Here is a 25,679-nt window from a genome sequence, read left to right on the forward strand (position 1 = left end):
GATCCGTGTCCTTCAAATCTCACCATGGCAGCTGGGAGAATTTAGAATCAAAATGATTAAGTAAATCTGGAAGTTTATAAAAAAAAGCTAGTATCAGTAATGGTGACCATGAAATTACGAGATCATCGTAAAAACCCATCTTGTTCACTCGTGTCCTTTAGGGAAGGAAATCTGCCGTCCTTACCCAGTCTGGCCTATATGGGTACGGCAGTATAGTGGTTATGTGACTCCAGACCCACAGCAACGTGGTTGACTCTTAACTGCCCTCTGAAGTGGCCCAGCGAGATACTCAGTTGTAACAAACCGCTACGACAAAGTCAGCACTGTGGGACCACCTTCACCACACGGGACTGCAGCGGTTCAAGATGGCGGCTCACCACCAACTTCTCGAGCGCAATTCGGGACGGGCGATAAATGCGACGCCCCCATCCCATGAACGAATTTATTTTTTAAAGTATCCATCCGCCGTTATCTCGTAGCAACGCTCAGCCCCGTTCTGCAGGAGTTAATGACTGATTGAATGAAGACAAATTGTTCCCATGTTATATAGGATGCCAGTGCTCGCTCCACTCTGTGTACTCCACAGTCTGTTCCTAATGATCCTGGTTTCCTTCCGGCTGTGCGATGAAAACCAGATGCGGGTACACGTATGTGGAGCACAGCTTCACTCCATCAAAGGTAAGAGGCTCCGTTTGTTATTTGCAATCAGTTCCCCGTTTCTAGAAAGGGGGGTGTTCGCTGTTGATGTGTTGCTGCAGAGATTGCTTTGCGAATCGTCGTTGACTCTTAGCGTGGGGTATTTGGTCGACGCTAGTCAACGGGAATGAGCTTGACAGGGACTTGCACCCAGAGTCTCTGAGTCAGCGCTTTCCCAGCTGAGAGTCCAAACATGTTTTAACCCCTTAACTGCTGCCAAATCAGTTGCTCTGCGGCCCCACGTTTAAGGGGGAGCTCGCCACTGCGCTAAAGATTCCTCGAAAAGGCTTTGCTCCGTTTATACACACAGAGGTGAGCACAATGATGTCATGGCGTCGCATCGGACTGAAATTAAAGATCGCAATTTGAAAGCCACGCTCAAAAGGAAGATGCGCATTTATATAGCTCCTTTCACGACCACCAGACGTCTCAAAGCGCTTTATGTTCGGTATGGAAGAACTCCACAAGACTGAGTACTGTGAGCTAAAACTGATGTGACCTTAGTCTCTTTAATAAAACTCCAGAGTGCCTAAGCAGTCTGGTAGACAAGCTTTTATACTCCCTTGCACGAGGTGTGCAGGTGACCCTTGGCCTCCAACAATTGCGCCCTCTGGTGGCAAGTCTTACACAGTTACAATGTTTACATACTCCTCCCCCAAAGTCTTTGATACAAATTATTTACAAGTTGAGACGATCTGGGGCCCTATGCTCCCTGGTTGATCGTCTGAGTTCAAACTCTGGCATGGGTGAGTTGGTTGGACCATTGCTGCACTGCGGCGCGGCTGGTCTGACAGGACTGTTGGGAATGGTGGGTTTATCCTCTTGATTGACAGCAAGGTCGATTGTTGGTTGGGTGTGTGTTGGTGGATCGATGATGGTGATGTCCTCTTCAAGTTGCTCCTGGTTGTCGGTGAACCGCAGTTTGGTCTGATCCAAATGCTTTCTGCACGTTTGTCCATTCAATAGTTTGACTATAAACACTCTATTCCCCTCCTTGGCTAAGACAGTGCCAGCGACCCATTTAGGACCATGACCGTAATTAAGGACAAACACAGGATCGTTAACCTCAATGTCACGCGATACAGCCGCACGATCGTGCTACATGTTTTGCCGGTGACGCCGGGTTTCCACATGGTCATTTAGATCCGGGTGGACTAGGGAGGGCCTGGTTTTGAGTGCTCTCTTCATTAACAATTCTGCAGGGGGAAACCCAATGAGCGAGTGGGGTCGTGTCCAGTAGCTGAGCAGAACCCGAGATAAGCGAGTCTGCAAGGAGCCTTCCGTCACACGTTTCAAGCACTGCTTGATAGTTTGGACTGCCCATTCCACTTGACCGTTGGATGCGGGCTTAAACTGGGCAGACCTGACATGCTTGATGTCATTGCGGGTCATAAACTCGTTGAATTCTGAGCTGGTGAAACACAGTCCATTGTCACTGACAAGGACGTCGGGCAAGCCATGGGTGGCAAACATAGCCCGGATGCTTTCAATGGTGGCAGTGGATGTGCTGGATGATATGATTATGCATTCAATCCATTTAGAGTAAGCATCCACTATAACTAAAAGCATCTTTCCAAGAAAGGGACCAGCAAAATCTACGTGGATCCTGGACCACGGTTTGAAGGGCCATGCCCACAGACTCAATGGAACCTCCCTTGGTGCATTGCTCAATTGTGAGCACGTGTTGCACTGGTGTACGCATGACTCTAAGTCCGAGTCAATGCCGGGCCTGTGACCTCGCTATAGCCTTCATCATGACTATGCCTGGGTGGGTATTGTGTAGGTCGCGTATAAACATTTCCCTGCCTTTTGTTGGTAAAACCACGTGATTACCCCATAAGAGACAATCCAACTGGATGGACATTTCATCTTTGCGTCGGTGAAACCATTTAATTTAATCTTGCATTTCCCCGGGAACGGCCGACCAGCTCCCACTGAGGATGCAACTTTTTACAAGTGATCGCACAGGATCCTGGCTGGTCCAGGTCCTGATCTGGCGAGCAGTGACGGGTGATCCCTCGCTCTCCAAAAGCATCCAAGACCAGAAGCGAGTCTGCGGGCTGTGCCATTTCCACCCCGGTGGTGGGCAATGGTAGCCGACTGAGGGCATCAGCACAGTTCTCCGTGCCTGGTCTGTGGTGGATAACATAGTCATAGGCAGACAATGTTAGTGCCCATCTTTGGATGCGGGACGAAGCATTGGTGTTTATAGCTTTGCTTTCTGAAAACAGTGAAATGAGCGGTTTGTGATCAGTTTCAAGCTCAAACTGAAGTCCAAATAGGTATTGGTGCATTTTCTTAACACCATATACACATGCTAACGCCTCCTTCTCGACCATACTGTAGGCTCTTTCAACCTTAGACAGATTTCTAGACGTGTATGAACCCGGTTGAAGTTTGCCCGATACATTGGTTTGCTGTAACACACAGACGACCCCGTACGAAGATGCATCACAAGCTAGCACTAATCATTTACACGGGTCATACAGTACAAGTAATTTCTTAGAATAAAGTAGGTTTCTGGCCTTCTCAAAGGCTGTCTCTTGAGATTTACCCCAAACCCAGTCATACCCTTACGTAGCAACATGTGCAACGGTTCCAGCAAAGTGCTTAAACCGGGTAGAAAGTTACCAAAATACTTCAGGAGTCCCAGGAATGAACGCAGCTCCATCACATTCTGTGGTCTGGGTGCATTCTTGATGGCCTCTGTCTTTGAGTCCGGGGGTCTGATGCCGTCTGCCGCAATCCTTCTCCCCAAAAATTCGACCTCTGGCGCCAGGAAAACACACTTGGAGTGTTTCAGCCTGAGTCCCACTCTGTCGCGTCGACTTAGAACCTCTTCCAGGTTGTGCATGTATTCGGTGGTGTCACGACCAGTGATCAGGATGTCGTCTTGAAACACCACGGTGCACAGAACCGATTTCAGCAGACTCTCCATGTTCCTCTGGAAGATGGCAGCAGCCGAGCGAATCCCAAAAGGGCACCTGTGGTATATAAACAGTCCTTTGTGCGTGTTGATGCACGTCATCTTTTCGAAGATTCAGCAAGCTCCTGTGTCATGTAGGTGGAGGTTAGGTCCAACTTGGTGAACGACTTCGCCCCTGCTAACGTTGCGAACAGGTCATCCGCCTTGGGTAGCGGGTACTGGTCTTGTAACGAGACTCGGTTGATTGTTACCTTGTAGTCTCCGCAGATTCTGACCATGCCATCGCTTTTCAACACCGGAACAATTGGACTGGCCAACTTGTTGAACTCGACTGGCGATATGATTCCCTCTCATTGAAGTCTGTCCAGTTCGATCTCAACTTTCTCCCTCATCATATATGAAACTGCCCGAGCCTTGTGATGAACGGGCCTTGCATCGGGGACTAGATGGATCTGCAACTTGGCGCCTGTGAAATTGCCGATGCCTGGTTCAAATAGCGAAGGAAACTTGCTCAGCACTTGGGCGCACGAGGCATCACCCACTGAAGATAGTGCTTTGATGTCGTCCCAGTTCCATCGAATCTTTCCCAGCCAGCTTCTGCCGAATAGCGTTGGGCCATCGCCTGGTACAATCCACAGTGATAAATCATGCACAGCTCCATCGTACGATACCTTAACTGCCACATTGCCAATGACTGGTATGAGCTCTTTGGTGGGTAGGTGCACAGCTTTGTCTGAATCGGGCTCAGTTTGGGCCTTTGTGCCTTGTTGCCCCACAGTTTCTCAAAAGCCTTCTGACTCATAATTGACTGACTCGCCCCCGTGTCCAACTCCATTGATACCGGAATGCCGTTCAGTTTGACCTTCAGCATGATAGGAGGGCTCTTGGTGGTGAAGGTGTGTACCCCATACACTTCTTCTTCGGGTTGAGTTGCGTCTCTTGTTTGTTCTGCGTGATCCGCGCCGGATCGATCATCCTCTGCCAAGTGGAGAGTCGCAGCACTCTTGCACATTCGCTGGAGGTGGCACATTGTTTCGCAGCCTTTGCACACGTAGTGCTTGAATCGACATTGATGGGCTCGATGATTACCCCCGCAGCGCCAACATGGTGATAATGGATTTGCATTCACGCCCGATGGCGGACTCTGAGTCATCCTAGGTCTTGCAGCTGCAGAAGTGTAGGCCCTGCCATATGCAGTTCTGCCTGCTAGTGACGTTATTTTATGCACAGTACTTGCCGGTGAGTTTCGATGCTGGGAAGATATCTGTCTGGTATTATCGCTCGTGGATATGAATGCCTGGGCTATCATGATGGCCTTACTCAGGTCTAGGATTCGGCGGACAACAGCTTGCGAAGAATGGCCTCGTGGCTGATGCCAAGCACAAAAAAGTCCCGCAGCATTTTCCCCCAAAAAACAGCAAATCCGCAAGTTCCCGCAAGGTGTCTCAGGTTGGCGACATAACTCGCCACCTCCTGGCCCTCGGAGCAGTGGTGCGTGTAGAAGCGATACCTGGCCATTAGACGCTCTCCTTCAGCTTGAAGTGATTCCGAACCAGTGTACACAACTCTGTATATGTCTTCTCCGCTGGTTTCTCCGATGCTAGCAGATTCTTGATGAGGCCGTATATTGTGGACCCGCACACGGTGAGGAGAATCGCCCTGCGCTTGATCACTTTATCGTCCCCATCCAGCTCGTTGGCCACGAAGTACTGGTCGAGACACTCAACGAAGGCTTCCCAATCATCACCCTCTACAAATCTCTAAAATACCAACGGCAGCCATGACTGCGTGAAAGTTCGTAATCTGTTACTCGTCGCCAATTGTTCGGTATGGAAGAACTCCACAAGACTGAGTACTATGAGCTAAAACTGATGTGATCTGATCTTAGTCCCTTTAATACAACTCCAGAGTGCCTAAGCAGCATGGCAGATAACCTTTTATATTCCCTTGCACGAGGTGTGCAGGTGACCCTTGGGCCTCCAATAGTTGCGCCCTCTGGTGGCAAGACTTACACAGTTACAATGTTTACATACGTAACACTTTACTGCCAACAAAGTACTTTTGGAGTGTAGTCATTTGTTGTAATATGGGAAACATGGCAGCCAATTTGCACACAGCAAGCTCCCACAAACAACGGTGACAATGAGCAGATATTCTTTTTTGGTATGTTGATTGTGGGATAAATATTGGCCAGGACACCAGGGATAACTTTCATTGCTCACCTTCGAAATAGCACCATGGGATCTTTAACGTCCACCTGACAGAGCAGATGAGGCCTCGGTTTATCCGAAAGATAAAACCTCCGACAGTGCAGCGCTCCCTCAGCACTGCACTGGGAGTGTTAGCCTGGATTTTTGTGTTCAAGTCCCTGGAGTGGGGCTTGAACCCACAACCTTCTGACTCAGAGGCGAGAGAGTGCTGCCCACTGAGCCACGTCTGACACACTGAAAATCTGATATTCAAAGCAGTGGTGCAAATTTATGTCTAGCGCCTGCTCCTAACTTTCTGGTAAGGTGGTTGTGGGAGCTCAGCCAATCCTGTAACTCTCTAAAATAACAGTCCAGGCACTTCAAGGCGATCACACTTAATCCACAGATATACAGTCCTGATAAATTGTTTGTTTGCTGGTGTTGTGCTAATTCTGGCAACGCTGAAATGCTTTAATACGGCCCAGTTTTACACAGTGGTCCCTATTTATCATAGAGTCACAGAATGACACAGCACAGAAGGAGGCCATTTCGCCCATCATGCCTGTTCTGGCTCTTTGAAAGAGCTGTCTGATTAATCCCACTTCCCTGCCCTTTCCCCATAGCCCTGCAATCTTTTTTCCTTTAAGTATTTATCCAATTCCCATTTGATTGTAAGTATTGAATGTTTCCAGCTACCTCGCAGACCATAATAGCTCATTGTGTTAAAAGATGGTTACCTCATGTCACCTCTGGTTATTTTCACAATTACCTTAAATCTGTGTTCTCTGGTTGCCGACTCTTCTGCCACTGAAACCAGTTACTCCTTATTTACTCTATTGAATCCCCTCATGATCTCCCCTCTATCAAATCTCCCCTTAACCTCCTCTGGCCGAAGGAGAACAACCCCGGTTTCTCCAATCTCTCCGCGTAGCTGAAGTCCCTCATCCCTGGTACCGTTCGAGTGACCCTTCCCTACATCCTCTCCCAGGCCTTGACATCCTTTCTAAAGTATGGCGGCCAGAATTGGACACAATACTCCGGCTGTGGCCACACCATAACTTCCTTGCTTTGATAACTCGCTGCCTCTTCGCAGATCTTATAGGATGATGGACCTGCATATAGGGTTGGGGAAGGAAAATAAGTGATAGCGGGAAATTGTTGTGAGAAAGAAAGAGAGTGAGAGAGGCTGACTCCAATTGGCAAACATAGAAACTATGGGCCCAAGTTTCGGCCTCAGTTGCTCCTGATTTTTTAGAGCAACTGGTGTAGAACGGAGTATCTTAGAAATTCAAATTCTTGGCATTTAGTTTGCTCCAGTTCTAGTTAGTTAGAACAGTTTCACTTTGGAACAGAATTTTTTTTCCCAAAGGGGGCGTGTCCGGCCACTTACGCCTGTTTTCAAAGTTTCGGCAGTGAAAACTTACTCCAAACTAACTTAGAATGGAGTAAGTGAAGATTTTTGTACGCTTGAAAAAACCTTGTCTACACTTTAGAAAATCAGGCGTAGGTTACAAATCAGGCGTAGGGAATGGGGGGGGGGGGGGGTTTAAAGGGAAGTTTACAAACATTAAACACTTCAGTTTTACAAATAAAGAGCCATTATCAATAATAAATGATAAAAACATCAATAAATCAACCAATAAATCAAGCAAAAAAAATTAATAAGAAATAATTTTTTTTTTAAATCAATAAATAAAACATTTTCTACTTACCGACTGCAGCACCGGGAGCCCTCCAACAGCGTGTAGATGAGGGTAGATGTGGCAAATGAGGGTACGGGCCCAGGAGAGGAGTGATGAGGGCCCAGGGGGCAGCACGGGCCCAGCCCACACTGCGATATGTGAGCGCACTAGGTCCGTGCAGCAGAGCTGGTCTCCAGTCGTCCTGGTTAACCCTTGCCACTGGATAAAGGCTGAGCTCTGTCAAGCCCGTGTGGTGGCTGTTGTGCAAAGGTCACCCCACGTTAAAAAAAATCCACGCACAGGCATCTTCCACCTCTTCAATTGGAGTTCAGGACTGGAACATCGGGTCCTTCATTGAAACATCTGTGGACTCATCCCTTTTGGTGTGGAAGCAAGTCATCCTCATTCAAGGGATTGCCTATGATCGGGGTAGAAATTGCCCCTCATCTGAAAGGGGGGGCGCTCCCATCCCGTTTCAATAGTTTTTACTGTCGCTGTGGTTGTGGTCTCCTCTTTGAGCGACATTCGGCTCTCTGTTGTTTTTTTTTTTCCCTTGGGTCCGGAAGTTGCTCTTAACGGGAGCGGTGACTACACGAGGGGCGGATACGCGGCGGTGGCAAGGCCTGAGGGGTAGAAGTTGGGAGAGCCTGCGCGATTATAAAACTTCGGCCCACTGGATCACCAGGGAGGGTTTCGGCCTGGCCAGTGGCCTGGCACCCAAGAGGGGAATGCCAGGCTGCCTGTTGGCAGGCCGGCCGAACCCAGGGACACAACTGTCGGGCCGATCTGGCAGTCGGCCGGAAAAAAATACTTGGCGGCCATGGCAGTGCCTCCTCCCCTTTAAGGAAAGCCGCGCCGCCGTTGCAGAAGGCCACAGCCTCCCTGGACCACCGGGGAAAAAACAGGCGTTTTGCATCGCCGGGCGAGCCGAAGATTTTGCGAGGGGATTGTCGCCGTCGGGCGTGTTGGATTGGCGGTGCGCATGGTGACGATGCGCTTACCATGATCGGCAGCAGCAGAGCGGAGGGAGGGGGAGGGGGATCGGAGCGCCGCCAGGAAACCTCGGGAGAGCAATTGGGCTATCAGCTGCCATTCCACCAAAAGTCGCCGGCCACTCCACACCGCAGCGTGACCGCCGATTTAAGGTGGTAACAGGCCTTAAGGGAGAGGGGCAATTTCAGCCCCACAGAGTACAACAGTGTGGATATTATGATGAACCTGTATAAAACACTGGTTCAGCCTCAACTAGAGTATTGTGTTCAAATCTGGGCACCACACTTTAGGCGCCCCCTGGCTGCAGTGTGCACCATCTACAGGATGCACTGCAGCAGCTCGCCAAGGCTTCTTCGGCAGCACCTCCCAAACCCGCGACCTCTACCCCCTAGAAGGCCAAGGGCAGCAGGTGCACGGGAACACCACCACCTCCAAGTCACACACCATCCTGACTTGGAAATATATCGGCCGTTCCTTCATCGTCGCCGGGTCACAATCCTGGAACTGCCTCCCCAACAGCACTGTGGGAGCACCTTCACCACACGGCGTCGCAGTTGTGTGGGGCCGACTGGTTGGGCCGGGTGCTCTTTACCTGTCCACCATTGTTCATGGTTCACAGGTTTGTATGTAACCTTCAGGGCTGCTGACCGAGGGCCGTGCGGCTCTTTGTCGGCCGGCGCCGACACAATGGGCCGAAATGGCCTCCTTCTGTGCTGTAAATTTCTATGTTTCTATGGGATTGCAGCGGTTCAAGATGGCGGCTCACCACCAGCTTCTCAAGGGGCGATTAGGGATGGGCAATAAATGCCGGTCTCGCCAGCGATGCCCACACCCTGTGAATGAATTTTTTTAAGTTGCACGTTTGCCCTTACTTTGTACCCTCATGTACGGGTGCAGGAACGCAGTTGTGTACAAATGTGCTTGTTTTGTTGGCTTTTTTGGGTCTGTGCACTAATCCGAAGGGTAGGAAGAACGTACATCAATGCAATAGGAAGACCAGCCTAAGTGGAGGAAGCGCATCCGGGAGGGCACTGAGCACCTCGAGTCTCATTGCCGAGAGCATGCAGAAATCAAACGCAGGCAGCGGAAGGAGCGTGCGGCAAACCAGTCCCACCCACCCCTTCCCTCAACGACTATCTGTCCCACCTGTGACAGGGACTGTGGCTCTCGTATTGGACTGTTCAGTCACCTAAGGACTCATTTTAAGAGTGGAAGCAAGTCTTCCTCGATTCCGAGGGACTGTCTATGGTGACATCAATGTCAACCAGATTGAAGCTCGTATCCGAATTGACTGGGGGGATTCGGGGGAACAGCAGGGGCAACCGATTGGCTGACGTATGTTCAAATTTCAAAATGCAAGTTACACACCAGATGGCATCCTTACCCTGGCCAATAGTTTCTGCGGTCAGGGAGCTGTTTCCTGCCTTCCCCTTTTTGTTACAGAAGGTATTGAGTTCTGCAGTTCTCTTGCTATCTCCTTGCGATAGACACATGTGGGCTTGATTTTCTGTCCATTAACTATAAATCTAGCCCATCATTTTGTAAGCCTCTTTTTCCTTTTGCTAATCCTGACCATTAAACTATGAGGCTCGTGCTCCTTAACAGAGAGCTGGTGCCCTGGTGGGCCTTGGGTTTGATACAGCCTTTTTTTTAATTTCAAAATATACTTTATTCATATAAAAATTTGTACAGTACATTCAAAAGCAGTTCAGTACATTTAGCTGCGGTCAGCAATCCCATACACTACATTTGGGTGCTGACGGCAGTTCCGTTCGATACATTTCCTCGCTTTTCAGTTCAAGTACAATTCGGTCCAATACGGGATACAGCCAGTGTAAGTAGCATCTACTTTGCTACTACAGCCCTGTAGACCATGCGCTTGGTGGTAGGTTTGAGGGCCTGGTCTTCGAACACTCTTTTCCTCAGATGGCCGAAGGCTGCACTGGTGCACTGGAGGCGGTGTTGAATCTCCGCATCAATGTCTGCCTTTGTTGACAAGAGGCTCCCGAGATATGGGAAGTGGTCCACGTTGTCGAAGGCCGCGCCGTGAATCTTGATGACTGGGGGGCACTGCTGTGCGGCGAGGATAGGCTGGGGGAGGATCTTTGTCTTACGGGTGTTAAGCGTAAGGCCCATGCTTTCATACGTCTCGGTGAATACATCGACTATATTCTGGAGTTCAGTCTCCGAAAGTGCGCAGACGCAGGCATCGCCCGCGTACTGTATCTCGACAACAGAGGTTGGGGTGGTCTTGGACCTGGCCTGGAGGCGGCGTAGGTTGAACAGCTTCCCACTGATTCTGTAGTTTAGTTCCACTCCAGCGGGGAGCTTGTTGACTGTGAGGTGGAGCATGGCAGCGAGGAAGGTTGAGAAGAGGGTTGGAGCGATGATGCAGCCCTGTTTGACCCCGGTTCGGACGTGGAATGGGTCTGTAATGGATCCGCTGGTAAGGATCAGAGCTTGCATGCTGTCATGGAGCAGCCAAAGAACTCATTTTAGGAGCGGAAGCAAGTCTTCCTCGGTTCCGAGGGACTGCCTAAGATGATGAAGTAGCATCTGACTAGTGAGGAAGATCCAACTGGATGACATCCAGCTATTAAGATGTGTCATATGTGTGGTGCCCCTGCACCGTACTACAAACTCACACGAGGCATGTACTGCAGACACAGTCACTACGTGACCTTAACCTTTATTCCCAGGACCAAGGAGTGCTGACCCTGGGTGGGACCTGGAAACCCAGGTGAGGAGTGTCTCCCACAAGTTCACCCCCTGTGGTCAGGGTGTGCATTTCTAGGGTATAAGTACAGGAGTTGCATGAAGATTGCAGTTACTTGAAGATTACCGTTGCATGATGGTTACATACATGACAATATGAATATACACCTAGCAGCTAAACTCACTGCCAAGAGTAAGGAACATCCAATCAGTTGCGTTACTGCCATTTATTAGATTAAATAATAATACTTTGTTTTATATACTTTGGTTCACGGTACACCAACCCCTCAAATTATAAATTCTCATCTGTGTGTGTGTGTGTGTCTGTGTGTGTGTCTGTGTGTGTGTGTGTGTCTGTGTGTGTGTGTGTCTGTGTGTGTGTGTGTGTGAGTGTGTGTGTGTGAGTGAGTGAACCGGAGAACGAGAATGGACCGGACAGGCTTCAGGCGGGATTGGAGGTAAGTTGCTGCTATGTATTTTTCAATTCTTTCAGTGTGTCCGGGCATCTGCTGCGCCGATTTCCTTACCTGCGCCAATTTCCTTAACTCTCCGCAAGGTTTTTCAGGATAGGCCACATATGCCGGTCTAAGCAGAATTGGAGCAACTCTTAGCTGGCCAAACTTGCCTAAATGGCCAGAATTGGCACGGGTGGCTGGTTACGCTCCCTTTGGCTGAAAAAAAACCTGACCTAAAAAAAAATCGTAACTAACTAAGTTACGCTCGTGCAAATTGATTGGGGAAACTGGTTTTTCAACTTAGGCCAAAAAAAGCAGCCAGTTCCAAAAAAAAAACGGCGCAAATCACTGGGGAACATTGAGCTCCCTATCTCTGTAACCTCCTCCAGTTCCTCCAGCTCCGAGATCTCTGGTTCCCTCCAATTCTAGCCTTGTTTCTTAAAACCTACCATTTTGACCCATTTTTAAAATTTGTTCACTGGATGTGGGCATCGCTGGCAAGGCCAGCATTTATTGCCCGTACCTAATTCCCCTTGAGTGGCTCGCTGGGCCATTTCAGAAGGCAGTTAAGAGTCAACCACGTTGCTGTGGGTCTGGAGTCACATAAGGACAGCAGATTTCCTTCCCTAAAGAACAACCAGATGGGTTTTTATGAGAATCCGGCAGTTTCATGGCCACCATTACTGATACTAGCTTTTTATCCCAGGTTTTTATTTTAGTTAATGAATTTAAATTCCCCAGCTGCCGTGGTGGGATTTGAACTTTTGTCTCTGGATTATTAGTCCATCTGTGACCTGGGTTAATAGTTCAGATTAGTAAGGGGAACGTGGCTTAGAAAATTCTGGGCTAAATTCATGTCAGTGTCCTGGCCAATAGTTATCTTTCAATCAACATAACAAAAACAGATTATATGATCACTATCACATTGCTGTTTGTGGGAGCTTGCTGTGAGAAAATTAGCTGCTGTGTTTCCCACATTACAACAGTGACTACACTCCTAAAGTACTTCATTTGCTGTAAAGCACTTTGAGACATCCAGTTGTCGTGAAAGGCGCCATAGAAATGCTTTCTGTCCTCATATCTCCTTATCCGGCTCGGTGTCAAATTTTGTCGAATCTCGGAGCGTTGTGAGGCTGGAGAAGGTTACACAGACAAAGCAGCCCGCTTGATTGGCACCCCATCCACCACCTTCAACACTCACTCCCTCCACCACCGGCGCCCCCTGGCTGCAGTGTGCACCGTCTACAAGATGCACTGCAGCAACTCGCCAAGGCTTCTTCGGCAGCACCTCCCAAACCCGTGACCTCCACCGCCTAGAAGGACAAGGGCAGCAGGCGCATGGGAACACCACCACCTCCACGTTCCCCTCCGAGTCACATACCATCCTGAACTTGGAAATATATCGGCCGTTCCTTCATCGTCGCTGGGTCACAATCCTGGAACTCCCTCCCTAACAGCACTGTGGGAGCACCTTCACCACACGGGACTGCAGCGGTTCAAGAAGGCGGCTCACCACCACCTTCTCAAGGGGCAATTAGGGACGAGCAATAAATGCCGGCCTTGCCAGCGATGCCCACACCCTGGGAACTAATTTTTTAAGAAAGATAGGTTGCAACACTCATTGAGGATCCTTTTGACTTTGTGTGACAATGCAAAAGGGGGGATAGAGCAAGTCAGCATCTCCCTGTGCCTCTCTCCCGACTTCAATGGAAATAAAAACTCGGGAGAGATGTATAAAACGGGCAGCCAGTTCGCTAATACCTGTTTTACACCATGGCAAAGAGCCAAAAGATTACCCCTGCTTGTCGCTGTGGGCGCTAAACTGTTGTTTTCATGTACCGAGTAATGCAGAACGGCAAAGCCTAAGGTTTGAATTCCTGTCTTTGTTGAGTTAACTGGTCCGAGCCAGGGCGGTTGGGAGAGTGGAGGAGCAGTTGCCAAGATTCTGAGGTAAGCAGGAGAAAAATCAGGCAGGGTTCCAATTCCAAATCGTGATCCAGCCATCCGTGATGGAGAGTGCATGTGTGGCGAGTTTGGGTGAGGATCATGATCAAGACGCCAGACTCGCATTGGGACAGAAAAAAACAAAAAGACTTGCATTTATATAAAGCTTTTCACGACCGCCGGACGTCCCAAGGTGCTTTACAGCCACTGAAGAACTTTTTGGAGTGCAGTCACTGTTGTAATGTGGGAAACGCGGCAGCCAATTTGCGCACAGCAAGCTCCCACAAACGACACTGTGATAATGACCAGTAAGCTGATGTTGATTGAGGAAGAAAATATTGGCCAGGACACCGGGGATAACTCCCCCTGCTCTTCTCCGAAATAGCACCGTGGGATCTTTTACGTCCATCTGAGAGGGCAGACGGGGCCTCGGTTTAACGTCTCATCCGAAAGACGGCACCTCTGACAGTGCAGCACTCCCTCGGCACTGCACTGGGAGCGTCAGCCTGGATTTTTGTGCTCAAGTCTCTGAAGTGGGAGACTTGACCCTACAACCTTCTGACTCAGAGCCGAGATGCTGCCCACTGAGCCACAGCTGTAGCATGGCGCACAGAGGGAGCTATCAAATCGAATGCCCTTCATACGCCCTGTTCGATTTTCAGTTCTGCCGAAGTCAATGAAGTGGATTTTCAGCTCCTCTGTGCTCCGTTTTTCACCCCGGAACGGCGGAAATGGCGGCAGTGAGTGTTTCTGCGCGGGTGGGCAGCCTCCAGAGCCCCTCGGGTCCGGTTGAGCGGCGGCACGGAGCAGCGCCGCCCGGAAGAGCTGCGCCCGGTGTGTGCAACGCCCCACGGTCGCGACTACCGGCGCGGGTTTGAGCTCCTGCCCGCCCCCGTCCGCCCCGTGGCGCGCCCCGCACTGACCACCCGGGGAAATCTGGGCGGTCCCACCATCCCAACTCCGGAGAGGTGAGTAATGGACTCCTGAGGTAAGTGTGATTGTTATTTTCTTTTAATTTTTTTTTTTGCGATTTGCTTTGTGGTGGCGTGGGCAATGTTTTGGGAATGTTTCTGTGGCTTTTTTTTTCCCCCCACACCGGCATCTCACGAGCGCTCCCGGCCCAGCTCTTTAGCTCGGGAATTTCCCATCCTAACGCCCCACAAGAGCTGTACAACGCCTCCCTTAGCGCTGCGCCCCCTGACTCGGGGCCCAGCTGCCCAAACTTACCCACTGAGGCGCAAACTATTCCCGGGCGCTAACTTTCCCACCCCGCCGCCATTACCGCCCCGAAAACATCAAAGCCGAAAATCCAGACCAATGGATCGGAATATTGGGCAGGGCTTATGATAGGCATCCGATTCAATACCACCCGCTTTATGCTATCGCCAGAGACAAATCTCTGCTCACACATGAAGAGTGAGGTGCTGGATGACTGTCTATGCCGAGACAGCAGGACAACTCCCCAAGTTTTCCTGTCTTCATCCCATTGTAAAATAGTCTCGCTGCACATGACTCAGATTGACAACGATGCAGAATAAGGACTGCCCACCACACTCACTCGTTCTTCTCAAACGATTCCTTAACTTTGATTATCAACATCCAGCTTTGATGAAGGACGCGATGCAGTATTGTTGTTTTTAATTAATTCACGGGATGCGGGCGTCGCTGGCAAGGCCGGCATTTACCGCCCATCCCTAATCGCCCCTTAAGAAGGTGGTGGTGAGCCGCCTTCTTGAACCGCTGCAGTCCCTTGTGGTGAAGGTGCTCCCACAGTGCTGTTAGGGAGGGAGTTCCAGGATTTTGACGCGGCGACGATGAAGGAACGGCCGATATATTTCCAAGTCAAGATGGTGTGTGACTTGGAGGGGAACGTGGAGGTGGTGGTGTTCCCATGCGCCTGCTGCCCTTGTCCTTCGTGGGTTTGGGAGGTGCTGCCGAAGAAGCCTTGGCGAGTTGCTGCAATGCATCTTGTAGATGGTACACACTGCAGCCAGGGGCGCCTGTGGTGGAGGGAGTGAGTGTTGAAGGTGGTGGAGGGAGTGAATGTTGAAGGTGGTGGATGGGGTGTCGATCAAGCGGGCTGCTTTGTCCTGGATGGTGTCGAGTTTCTTGAGTGTTGCTGGAGCTGCACTCATCCAGGCAAGTGGAGAGTATTCCATCACACTCCTGACTTGTGCCTTGGAGATGGTGGAAAGGCTTTGGGGAGTCAGGAAGTAGATCCAATGAAATACTCATAGGGAATGAAGAAAGTGCCAGAATGTTTTATCTGTACCCGAGGGGGGAAATGCACCCATGAAGTCTGTAGTTCCCCACCATAAAGGGGTCTATACAAAAGCAAAATATTGCGGATGCTGGAAATCTCAAATAAATGCAGAAAATGCTGGAAATACTCAGCGGGTCGGGCAGCATCTGTGGAACGAGAAACAGAGTTAACGTTTCAACTCGATGACCTTGAGTCAGAACTGGCAAAAGCTAGAGACATAGCAGGTTCGAAGCAAGTACAGAGGCAGGAAAAGGGGAAGAACGAACAAAAGAAAATAAAGACTTGCATTTATATAGCGCCTTTCAGGATGTCTCAAAGCGCTTTAAAGCCAATGAAGTACTTTTGGACTGCAGTCACTGCTGTAATGTGGGAAACACGGCAGCCAACTTGCGCACAGCAAGCTCCCACAAACAGCAACGTGATAATGACCAGATTATCTGCTTTTGTTATTGAGGGATAAATATTGGCCAGAACACCGGGGATAACTCCCCTGCTCTTCTTCAAAATAGTGACCATGGGATCTTTTACGTCCACCTGAGAGAGCAGACGGGGGCCTCGGTTTAACATCTCATCCGAAAGATGGCACCTCCGACAGTGCGGCGCTCCCTCAGCACTGCACTGGGAGTGTCAGCCTAGATTTATGTGCTCAAGTCCCCGGAGTGGGACTTGAACCCACAACCTTCTGGCTCAGAGGCGAGAGTGCCGCCCACTGAGCTCCATACCTCACTGTCGGCCACCGTGGGAAACTTCGAGCAAAGTTTCAAAATGTTCACTGCGACAGCCAAAGAATGTGGCGCGACATAATGTTACCACTGCCCTGCCTGATACCCAGTGCGGCAGCCAGCTGGCTGGCACAGGGAGCCAAATATAGACATTGGCCAACCACAGAAACCATTGGCACAGAGGCAGTCACACCCCGCTGAGTGTCCTGCACGAAATGCAGTGTTGATATTCCTTCAGGTTTTTCCATTCCCCGACACACGTCGCAACGAGGTCGCAACTGGCGGAGCTCACGCAACCTGCAAATGTCCCCAAACGGCCTTGGTAATGCTGGCGACGCCAAGGGCCCGGGAGCCGCCATGGTATTCCTAAGCACTCACATTCCTTTTTATTTTGCTTTCCTGGAATTCAATCTTGCTCGCAACCCAAGCCAGTTTTTTACAGTCAACTCCGACATATCCGGTTACAGCACCGAGGGCTGAAAGACATGCAACCTCAGCATTTTCCAGCCAGACACAGCCATTTCGCAAACTCCCTTTATATTTTAAAGCTGTGTTGACATTCCATCTGGCTAAACTAGGATTTTTTTTTAAGATTCCTTATTAAAAAAGACTTAAAGAAAAACTTGAATTTATATAGCGCCTTTCACGATCGGCGGATGCCTTAAAGCACTTTACAGCCAATGAAATACTTTTGGAGCGTAGTCACTGTTGTAATGTGGGAAACACGGCAGCCAATTTGCGCACAGCAAGCTCCCACACACAGCAATATGATGATGACTAGATCATCTGTTTTTTTTGTTATGTTGATTGAATGATAAATATTGGCCCAGGACACCAGGGATAACTCCCCTGTCCTTCTTCGAAATAGTGTCATGGGATCTTTTTACGAGAGAGCAGACGGGACCTCGGTTTAACATCTCATCCAAAAGACGGCACCACTGACAGTGCAGCACTCCCCCAGCACTGCAGTGTCAGCCTGGATTTATGTGCTCAAGTCCCTAGAAACATAGAAATTAGGTGCAAGAGCAGGCCATTCGCCCCTTCGAGCCTGCACCACCATTCAATATGATCATGGCTGATCATGCAACTTCAGTACCCCTTTCCTGCTTTCTCTCCATACCCCTTGATCCCTTTAGCCGTAACTCCTTTTTGAATATATCTAACGAACTGGCCTCAACAACTTTCTGTGGTAGAGAATTCCACAGGTTCACAATTCTCTGAGTGAAGAAGTTTCTCCTCATCTCGGTCCTAAATGGCTTACCCCTTACCCTTAGACTGTGATCCCTGGTTCTGGATTTCCCAAATATCGGGAACATTCTTCCTGCATCTAACCTGTCCAATCCCGTCAGAATTTTATATGTTTCTATGAGATCCTCTCCCCCTTTTTTTTTTAAATTCCAATGAATATAGGCCTAGTCGATCCAGTCTTTCTTCATATGTCAGTCCTGTGATCCTGGGCATTAGTCTGATGAACCTTCGCTGGATTTGAACCCACAAACCTTCAGACTCAGAGGCGAGTGCGCTGCCCACTGAGCCACAGCTGACACTTAAGGCTGCTGTTTGACATTGTTTAAAGCAGGGAGAGTCTCTAACTGTCTGCCTCGAGTTGCACCTGAACCTGGTGGGTATTGCTGCCTGGCTGATGGGCTCCCACTGGGCTCCTGAGGGAATGGTCCCTCATAGTCAGCTAAGTGGTGAGGTTCGGTGGGGGAGTTTGAGGCGATGGGGGGGGGTGGCGATCGCCGGGACCGTTCTCTCAGGACCCCAACAAGAGCCTCCTGCTGCCCGAATTCTTGCCCCCTGCCCACCAACCAAGCAGCAATTCCTGCCGGGTTCGGGCGAGAGCCTGGGCCGGGGATACGGAAACGAGTCACGGGAGTTAAAATCTCTCCGGGCCTCACCATGTTGCCCGCCCAGACTCCTTGCACAGAAGGATCCCACCCCGCGATTAAAGTCGGGCACACGATTCTAAAGGCATTCAAACAAGGCACTTCTCAGGAGCAAATCAGGGTTGTAGCTTGAGGCAGACAGATAGAGCCTCTGCAATGCCAAACAACAGCCTTAATGGTCAGCCAGAACCTCTGAGCCAGAAGGTTGTGGGTTTATGTGCTCAAGTCCCTAGCGTGAGCCTCAGTTTGACGTCTCATCCAAAAGGCGGCACCTCCAACAGTGCAGCACTCCCTCAGCACTGCAGTGCTAGCCTGGATCTATGTGCTCAAGTCCCTAGAGTGGGACTTGACCCCACAAACCTTCTGACTCAGAGCTAAGACTTGGAGTGGGACTTGAATGAGTAAATCTAGGCTGACACTCCAGTGCAGTGCTGAGGGAGGGTTGCACTGTCGTAGGTGCTGCCTTTTGGATGGGACGTTAAACTGAGGCCTCGTCTGCCCTCTCAGTTGGATGTCAAAGATCCCATGGCACTATTTCGAAGAAGAGCAGGGGGAGTTCGCCCCGGTGTCCTGGCCAATATTTATCCCTCGATCAACATCACAAAAAACAGATTGCGTTTTGTGGGAGCTTGCAGTGTGCAAATTAGCTGCTATGTTTCCTACATTACAACAGTGACCACACTTGCAAAAAAAAAAGTACTTTATTGGCAGTAAAACGCTTTGGGGCATCCGGTTGTCATGAAAGGTGCTCTATAAATGAAAGTCTCGTCCATCCTTTCTTCCTTCCCAGCTAATATCAGCTGACTCACCACAGATGAGACATCAGATTAATTGGTCACTTCATTACACAAACTGGTTGCTCCGTTTCTCTACAAATTAACAGTGACTTCTTTATTAGCCGAGACGTAGAATACAAAAGCAGGGGGATTATGCTTAAACTGTTTAAAACACTAGTTAAGTCACAGCATGAGTACTACATGCAGTTCTGGTCACCACATTAAAGGAAAGATGTGATTGCACAAGAGAGGGCATAGAGGAGATTTACGAGGATGTTGCCGGGACTGGAGAATTTTAGCCAAGAGGAAAGATTGGATAGGCTGGGTTTGTTTTCTTTGGAACAGAGGAGGCCGAGGGGAGACCTTATTGAAGTGTATAATATTATGAGGGACCTGGAGTGGATAGGAAGGACTTATTTCCCTTAGCAGAGGGGTCAACAACCAGGGGGCATAGAGTTAAAGTAATTGGTAGACGGTTTAGAGGGGATTTGAGGGGAAATGTTTTCACCCAGAGGGTGGTGGGGGTCTGGAACTCACTGCCTGAAAGGGTGGTAGAGACAGAAACCCTCACCACATTTAATGGATGTGCACTTGAAGTGCCGTAACCTACAGGGCTACGGACCAAGAGCTGGAAAGTGGGATTAGGCTGGGTAGCTCTTTGTCGGCCGGCGCGGACACGATGGGCCAAAATGGCCTCGTTCTGTGCTGTAAATTTCTATGACTCTATGATTCCACTTCAGAAGTAACTGATTGGCCGTGAGGCGCTTTTGGAACATCCCGAGGACAGGGAAGAGGCTATATCAATGTAAGGTCTTCCGTCCGTCTTTTCAGTGTACTTGGAGGCTGCAGTTAGCGTGGCCAGAGTGCTGAACTGAGTTGTCGTAGGATTATTATTGTATCGTTTCCGGGCTGCCCTCCCCAACCCCCCCACACGCACACAAGCACACACACACATAGCTGGTTCTCATTCTCTTGGGGATGACATGCAGCTGGAAAAAGTTTACATAGAGCTTAAAGTTTCAATGCTTCTCTCTCCGAAAAAAGGCTCATAATGTGACCCATAAACCTCAGTGGACTCTGTTATCCCTCCTCCCGTCTCCCCCCCCCTCCCCCCGCCCTCCGTCAAGTCAAAGACAACCACTTATCCAAGAAAAATAAAATAAATTTGACAGAACACGCTCTCTCTTTTCAGCTGAGTCTCTGGATTTTTTTGCTTCTTTCTCTCTCAACAGAGCTAACCAGAGCAGATCGCCGCCACAAAGGGCATTTACAGTCCAGGAGAGCCAGGGGGAGAGAGGCGAGGGACAGAGGCGGCCGGGAGAGAGAGAGTGAGAAAGTGAGAGAGAGAGAGAGTGAGTGAGGGAGAGAGAGAAAGAGTGAGAGAGAGAGAGAGTGAGAGTGAGTGAGGGAGAGAGTGAGAGTGAGTGAGGGAGAGAGAGCGAGAGTGAGTGAGGGAGAGAGAGAAAGAGTGAGAGAGAGAGAGTAGAGTGAGTGAGGGAGAGAGAGCGAGAGTGAGTGAGGGAGAGAGAGAAAGAGTGCGGGAGAGAGAGAAAGAGTGAGAGAGAGAGAGAGTGAGAGTGAGTGAGGGAGAGAGAGCGAGAGTGAGTGAGGGAGAGAGAGAAAGAGTGAGAGAGAGAGAGTGAGAGTGAGTGAGGGAGAGAGAGCGAGAGTGAGTGAGGGAGAGAGAGAAAGAGTGAGGGAGAGAGTGAAAGAGTGAGAGAGAGAGAGAGAGAGAGAGAAAAAGTGAGGGAGAGCGAGAGAGAAAGAGTGAGGGAGAGAGAGAGAGAGAAAAAGTGAGGGAGAGCGAGAGAGAAAGAGTGAAGGAGAGAGAGAGAGAGAAAGAGTAAGAAAGAGAGGGAGAGAGAGAGAGAGAGAAAGAGGGAGAGAGAGAGAGAAAGAGGGAGAGAGAAAAAAAGAGTGAGGGAGAGAGCGAGAGAAAAAGGGAAGGAGAGAGAGAGAAAGAGTGAGGGAGAGAGATTAAGAGTGAGGGAGAGAGATTAAGAGTGAGGGAGAGAGAGAGAGAAAGTGTGAGAAAGAGTAGAGAGAGAGAAAGAGTGAGGAAGAGAAAGAGAGAGTGAGTGAGAGAGAGAGAGAGAGAGTGAAGAAGAGAGAGAAAGAGTGAGGGAGAGAGAGAGAGAGAAAGAGGGAGGGAGGGAGGCAAGAACAGATAGCCAGATATCTTACTGTAGACAGGGATCTGCAGGGAGCTGGGACACAGCTGCCAAACTCCACAAATGCAAATGATTACAAATTCCTTGAAGTATTTTCTTGGGATTCGACTGTGTTCTGACTGAGCACTGTAACAAAGACGGAGAACAAAGAACCAAGGGGGAAAAAAGTTAGATATTTATTTCTTTGAAGAAAATTACAAAAGAGTGGGTGGGGAGGGGGTTTGGTGGGGTGGGATAAAGAAACTGAGAGAGAATTAATCTGCGTTTTTTGAAAGATTTATTTCTGGCTGGTGTTTGAAGGGGACTTACTCCGCAGAGACTCGCCCGGTAAGTGTGCTCATTTAGCCGTCTGTCGCCTTCTCTGTCGCTGATTCGCGCGTGGCGCCTTGCAACAGGCGGGCCTCCCGTTTGGCAGAGGACCGGGTGGTGCTGGCCACAGCAGGTGAGCAGGTGCCTGCGATCCATTGGTTGGTCACCCCCACTCCACTCCGACTGAGCAGGAGCTGGACAGCCTTCAGAAGTGGAGTGGAGGCGGGGAGGTGGAGAAAGGAAGACTTGCATTTATATAGCGCCTTTCACGGCCACTGGATGTCTCAAAGCGCTTTGCAGCCAATGAAGTACGTTTCGGAGTGTTGTAATGTGCGCACAGCAAGCTCCTGCAAACAGCAACGTGATAATGACCAGATAATCTCGGGGGGGGAGGGCGGGGAGTTTCGTTATATTGATTGAGGGATAGATATTGGCCCCAGGACACCAGGGATAACTCCCCCTGCTCTTCTTCGAAATAGCGCCATGGGATCTTTTACATCCACCTGAGAGAGCAGACAGGACCTCGGTTTAACGTCTCATCCGAAAGTCGGCACCTCCGACAGTGCCTCACTCCCTCGGCACCACACTGGGAGTGTCAGCCTGGATTTAGGTGCTCAAGTTCCTGGAGGGAGGAAATCTTGCAGGAACTTGGCAAGGGGACCTCACAGTGAGCAACGCTGGTCTGTTTTATTAACTTCCTGCAGGAGTCTGTAAATGACGGTGCGGAGATAGATGAGGGGTTTTGCTGGACGCGAGCAGTGATTTTTTTTTTTCCACTAGTGAACATCAAGTACATGCCTTCTCTTCCCGATCAGCAAACCAGTAAACCGTGGAGGTGTGATTTTCCATTCTTTCAAGGGAATGGACAGAATGTTGTGGGATCATGCGACAATGCGCTGCTTGTGTCAACTGTTGCTAAGTGGGTAGCAAACTCACCTCTGACCACCGGATGTCTCAAAGCGCTTTACAGCTAATGATAAGTACGTTTCAAATGTACTCACTATTGTAATGCGGGAAATGCGGCAGCCAATTTGCGCACAGCAAGCTCCCACAAACAGCAATGTGATTGTTATGTATGTTAACTGGGTTTTACTTGCCACCGGAGGGCACGACTGTCGGAGTCCTAATGGCCACTGGCAGACACGTGGATGCCAAGTATATAATGTTGGCAGCCATGTTGAATCCTCACGTTGAGAATAAATAAACTGGAGTAAGGTCCTGCCTGAACTAGCTCACCGTACTTAGCCTCGTGGAATTATTCGATACTTAACAGTGATAATGAGCAGATAATCTGTTTTTGTTATGTTGATGGAGGGCTAAAATATTGGCCCCAGGACAACTCCCCTGCTCTTCCTCGAACTAGTGCCATGGGATCTTTTACGCCCACCTCAGAGAGAAGACGGGGCCTCGGTTAAACGTCTCATCCGACAGACGGCACCTCCGACAGTGCAGCACTCCCTCAGCACTGCACTGGGAGTGTCGGCCTCGATTTATGTGCTCAGGTCCCTGGAGTGGGACTTGAACTCACAACCTTCTGACTCAGAGGCGAGTGTGCTACCCACTTGACATTGTTGAATACTTACTGCAAGATGGAGCTGGATAACTATCTGGTTGAGAATGGGATTGAGGGTGACTAGGTTGAGGTTATATGAATAGCTATACAGTCGACACCTCAAATCGCTGGAGAAATACCACCAACGATGCCTCCGCAAGATCCTGCAAATCCCCTGGGAGGACAGACGCACCAACGTCAGTGTTCTCGACCAGACCAACAACCCCAGCATCAAAGCACTGACCACACTCGACCAGCTCCGTTGGGCGGGCCACATCGCCCTCATGCCGGACACAAGACTCCCAAAGCAAGTGCTCTACTCGGAACTCCTACACGGCAAGCGAGCCCCAGGTGGGCAGAGGAAACGTTTCAAGGACACCCTCAAAGCCTCCCTGATAAAATGCAGCATCCCGACCGGTAACTGGGAGTCCCTGGCCAAAGACCGCCCTAAGTGGAGGAAGAGCATCTGGGAGGGCGCTGAGCACCTCGAGTCTCGTCACCGAGAGCATGCAGAAATCAAGCGCAGGCAGCAGAAGGAGCGTGCGGCAAACCAGACTCCCCACCCACCCTTTCCCTCAACCACTATCTGTCCCACCTGTGACAGAGACTGTAATTCCCACATTGGACGGTTCAGTCACCTGAGAACTCACTTTTAGAGTGGAAGCAAGTCTCCCTCGATTTCGAGGGACTGCCGATGATGATGAGGTCTGCAGATGCTAGAATCATACAATCAATCACACAGAAGAAAGCCATTCGGCCCTCCAGGTCTGTGCTGGCCCTTTGAAAGAGCTTTGCAATTAGTCCCACTCACAAGCCCTTTCCCCTCAGCCTAGATTTATGTGCTCAAATCTCTGGAGTGGGACTTGAGCCCACAACCTTCTGACTCAGAGGTCAGTGTGCTGCCCACTGAGCCACAGCTGACACGATGTTCCAATGAAAACATCGCAAGGGGCTTTACAGAGGCCGTAATCAAAATAATATGCAAGCTGAGACAAAGAAGACGGTATCAGGAAGAGTGAACAAAAGTTTAGTCAAAGAGGTAGTTTTACGGAGGATTTTAAAGGAGGAAAGGTTGGCGGAGAGACTGGGAGGGGGGGTTTAGGGAGGGAAATTCCAGCGTGTGGACAGTCGGTGACACAAGCCACAGACACCAACAGTGAGGCGAAGGGATGCAGCGAAATGTTCAAGACGTCAGGGTCAGAGGAGCGGAGACTAGGGGACGGTTTGCAGGGATGGAGGGGGTTTCGGAGATAGGGAGTGATGAGGCCATGGAGGGACTTAAACACAAGGATTAGAATTTAAAATTGGAGGCATTGACGGACCAGGAGCCAATGTAGATCAGTGAGCACGGCGGGGGTTGAGGGGGGTGGGGATTGGGGGTAGTGGTTGAACGCACACAAAGCAAGTCTGTCTCTCATCATCCAACTTAATGATCTGCCCAAAAGCAGTTCCACCTCTGAATGTGATGTCAGCGGATATGTGGAGATCAAAGGGGAAAACAGCTCATAAATAGGAAGACATGTAGCCATGGGGCGGAAACCCTGCTGGTTCTTGGGTGAACGGGACTTGGTGGGGGGGTAGGATACAGGCTGCAGAGCTTTGGACTAGTTGAAGTTGATGGAGGAGAGTGGGAAGCAGGCCAGGGGAAACGTTGAGGGTTCGAGGGGAATCAAGGGATATGGGGATCGGGCGTGTAAAGTCCTGTCCCTGCAGTACAGATTCACACAAGGCACATACTGAAGTCAAGGTCACTCAGGACCTGCAACTCGCTTGCCACACTTGCCTGAGACCTGTCCTTATATACCTGTCTCGGACAGGTATCCAGTGTTTCCTGCAAGTGCACCCCTGGTGGTAAAGTAAGCTTGTGGTTACAGGTCATCTCTGGTTACAGTCATGTATAGCATGGTAAGATCCAGTTATGTACAGTAGTCTGAGATACATGACTTCACACTCCCCCAAGGTCTTATTGTCTTTATAGGTTCAGTCTCTCAGGTGGTCTACGCTCTCGCGTGGAGCGTCTTAGTTGTGGTTCAGTTGTTTGCCTTGGTGCCTGTTGTCCTTTCGGGGTGATTGCTGGTATCTCGCCTGGGCTGTCAGTTTCGTTCAGTATGATTGTTGGTGTCTCGCCTGGGCTGTCTGTTCAGATTGCCCTTTCCTCAGGTTGTTCCCTCTGTCTATCCACCAGGTGTGGTGTGAGTTCCACATTGTAGTCTGCCTCTGGTTCAGCAGTGTTGTTGGTAAATCTACTTTTGACTTGGTCTACATGCCTCAGGCAGGTTTGGCCATTGTCCATTTGTACAACCAGTAGCCTGTTTCCTTCCTTGCCTGTTACTGTCCCTGCAAGCCATTTGGGACCCCTGCCATAGTTTAGCACAAACACTTTGTCCCCTATCTCAT

At 49.9% G+C, this 25,679-nt stretch overlaps 1 protein-coding gene across 1 annotated transcript in view; it reads left to right on the forward strand.

The window, feature by feature from the left end:
• The first annotated feature begins 651 nt into the window (after positions 1 to 651).
• The window catches only part of LOC139230512 (complement C1q tumor necrosis factor-related protein 1-like), a 48,272-nt gene continuing 23,244 nt past the window's right edge, over positions 652 to 25,679 (forward strand). The window contains exon 1 of the mRNA XM_070862342.1: positions 652 to 678. The gene's annotated coding sequence lies outside the window, so the exon portion shown is untranslated. The remainder of the gene's footprint in view (positions 679 to 25,679) is intronic.

This window comes from Pristiophorus japonicus, chromosome 19 (assembly GCF_044704955.1).
Source record: "Pristiophorus japonicus isolate sPriJap1 chromosome 19, sPriJap1.hap1, whole genome shotgun sequence".
NCBI lineage: Eukaryota > Metazoa > Chordata > Chondrichthyes > Pristiophoridae > Pristiophorus > Pristiophorus japonicus.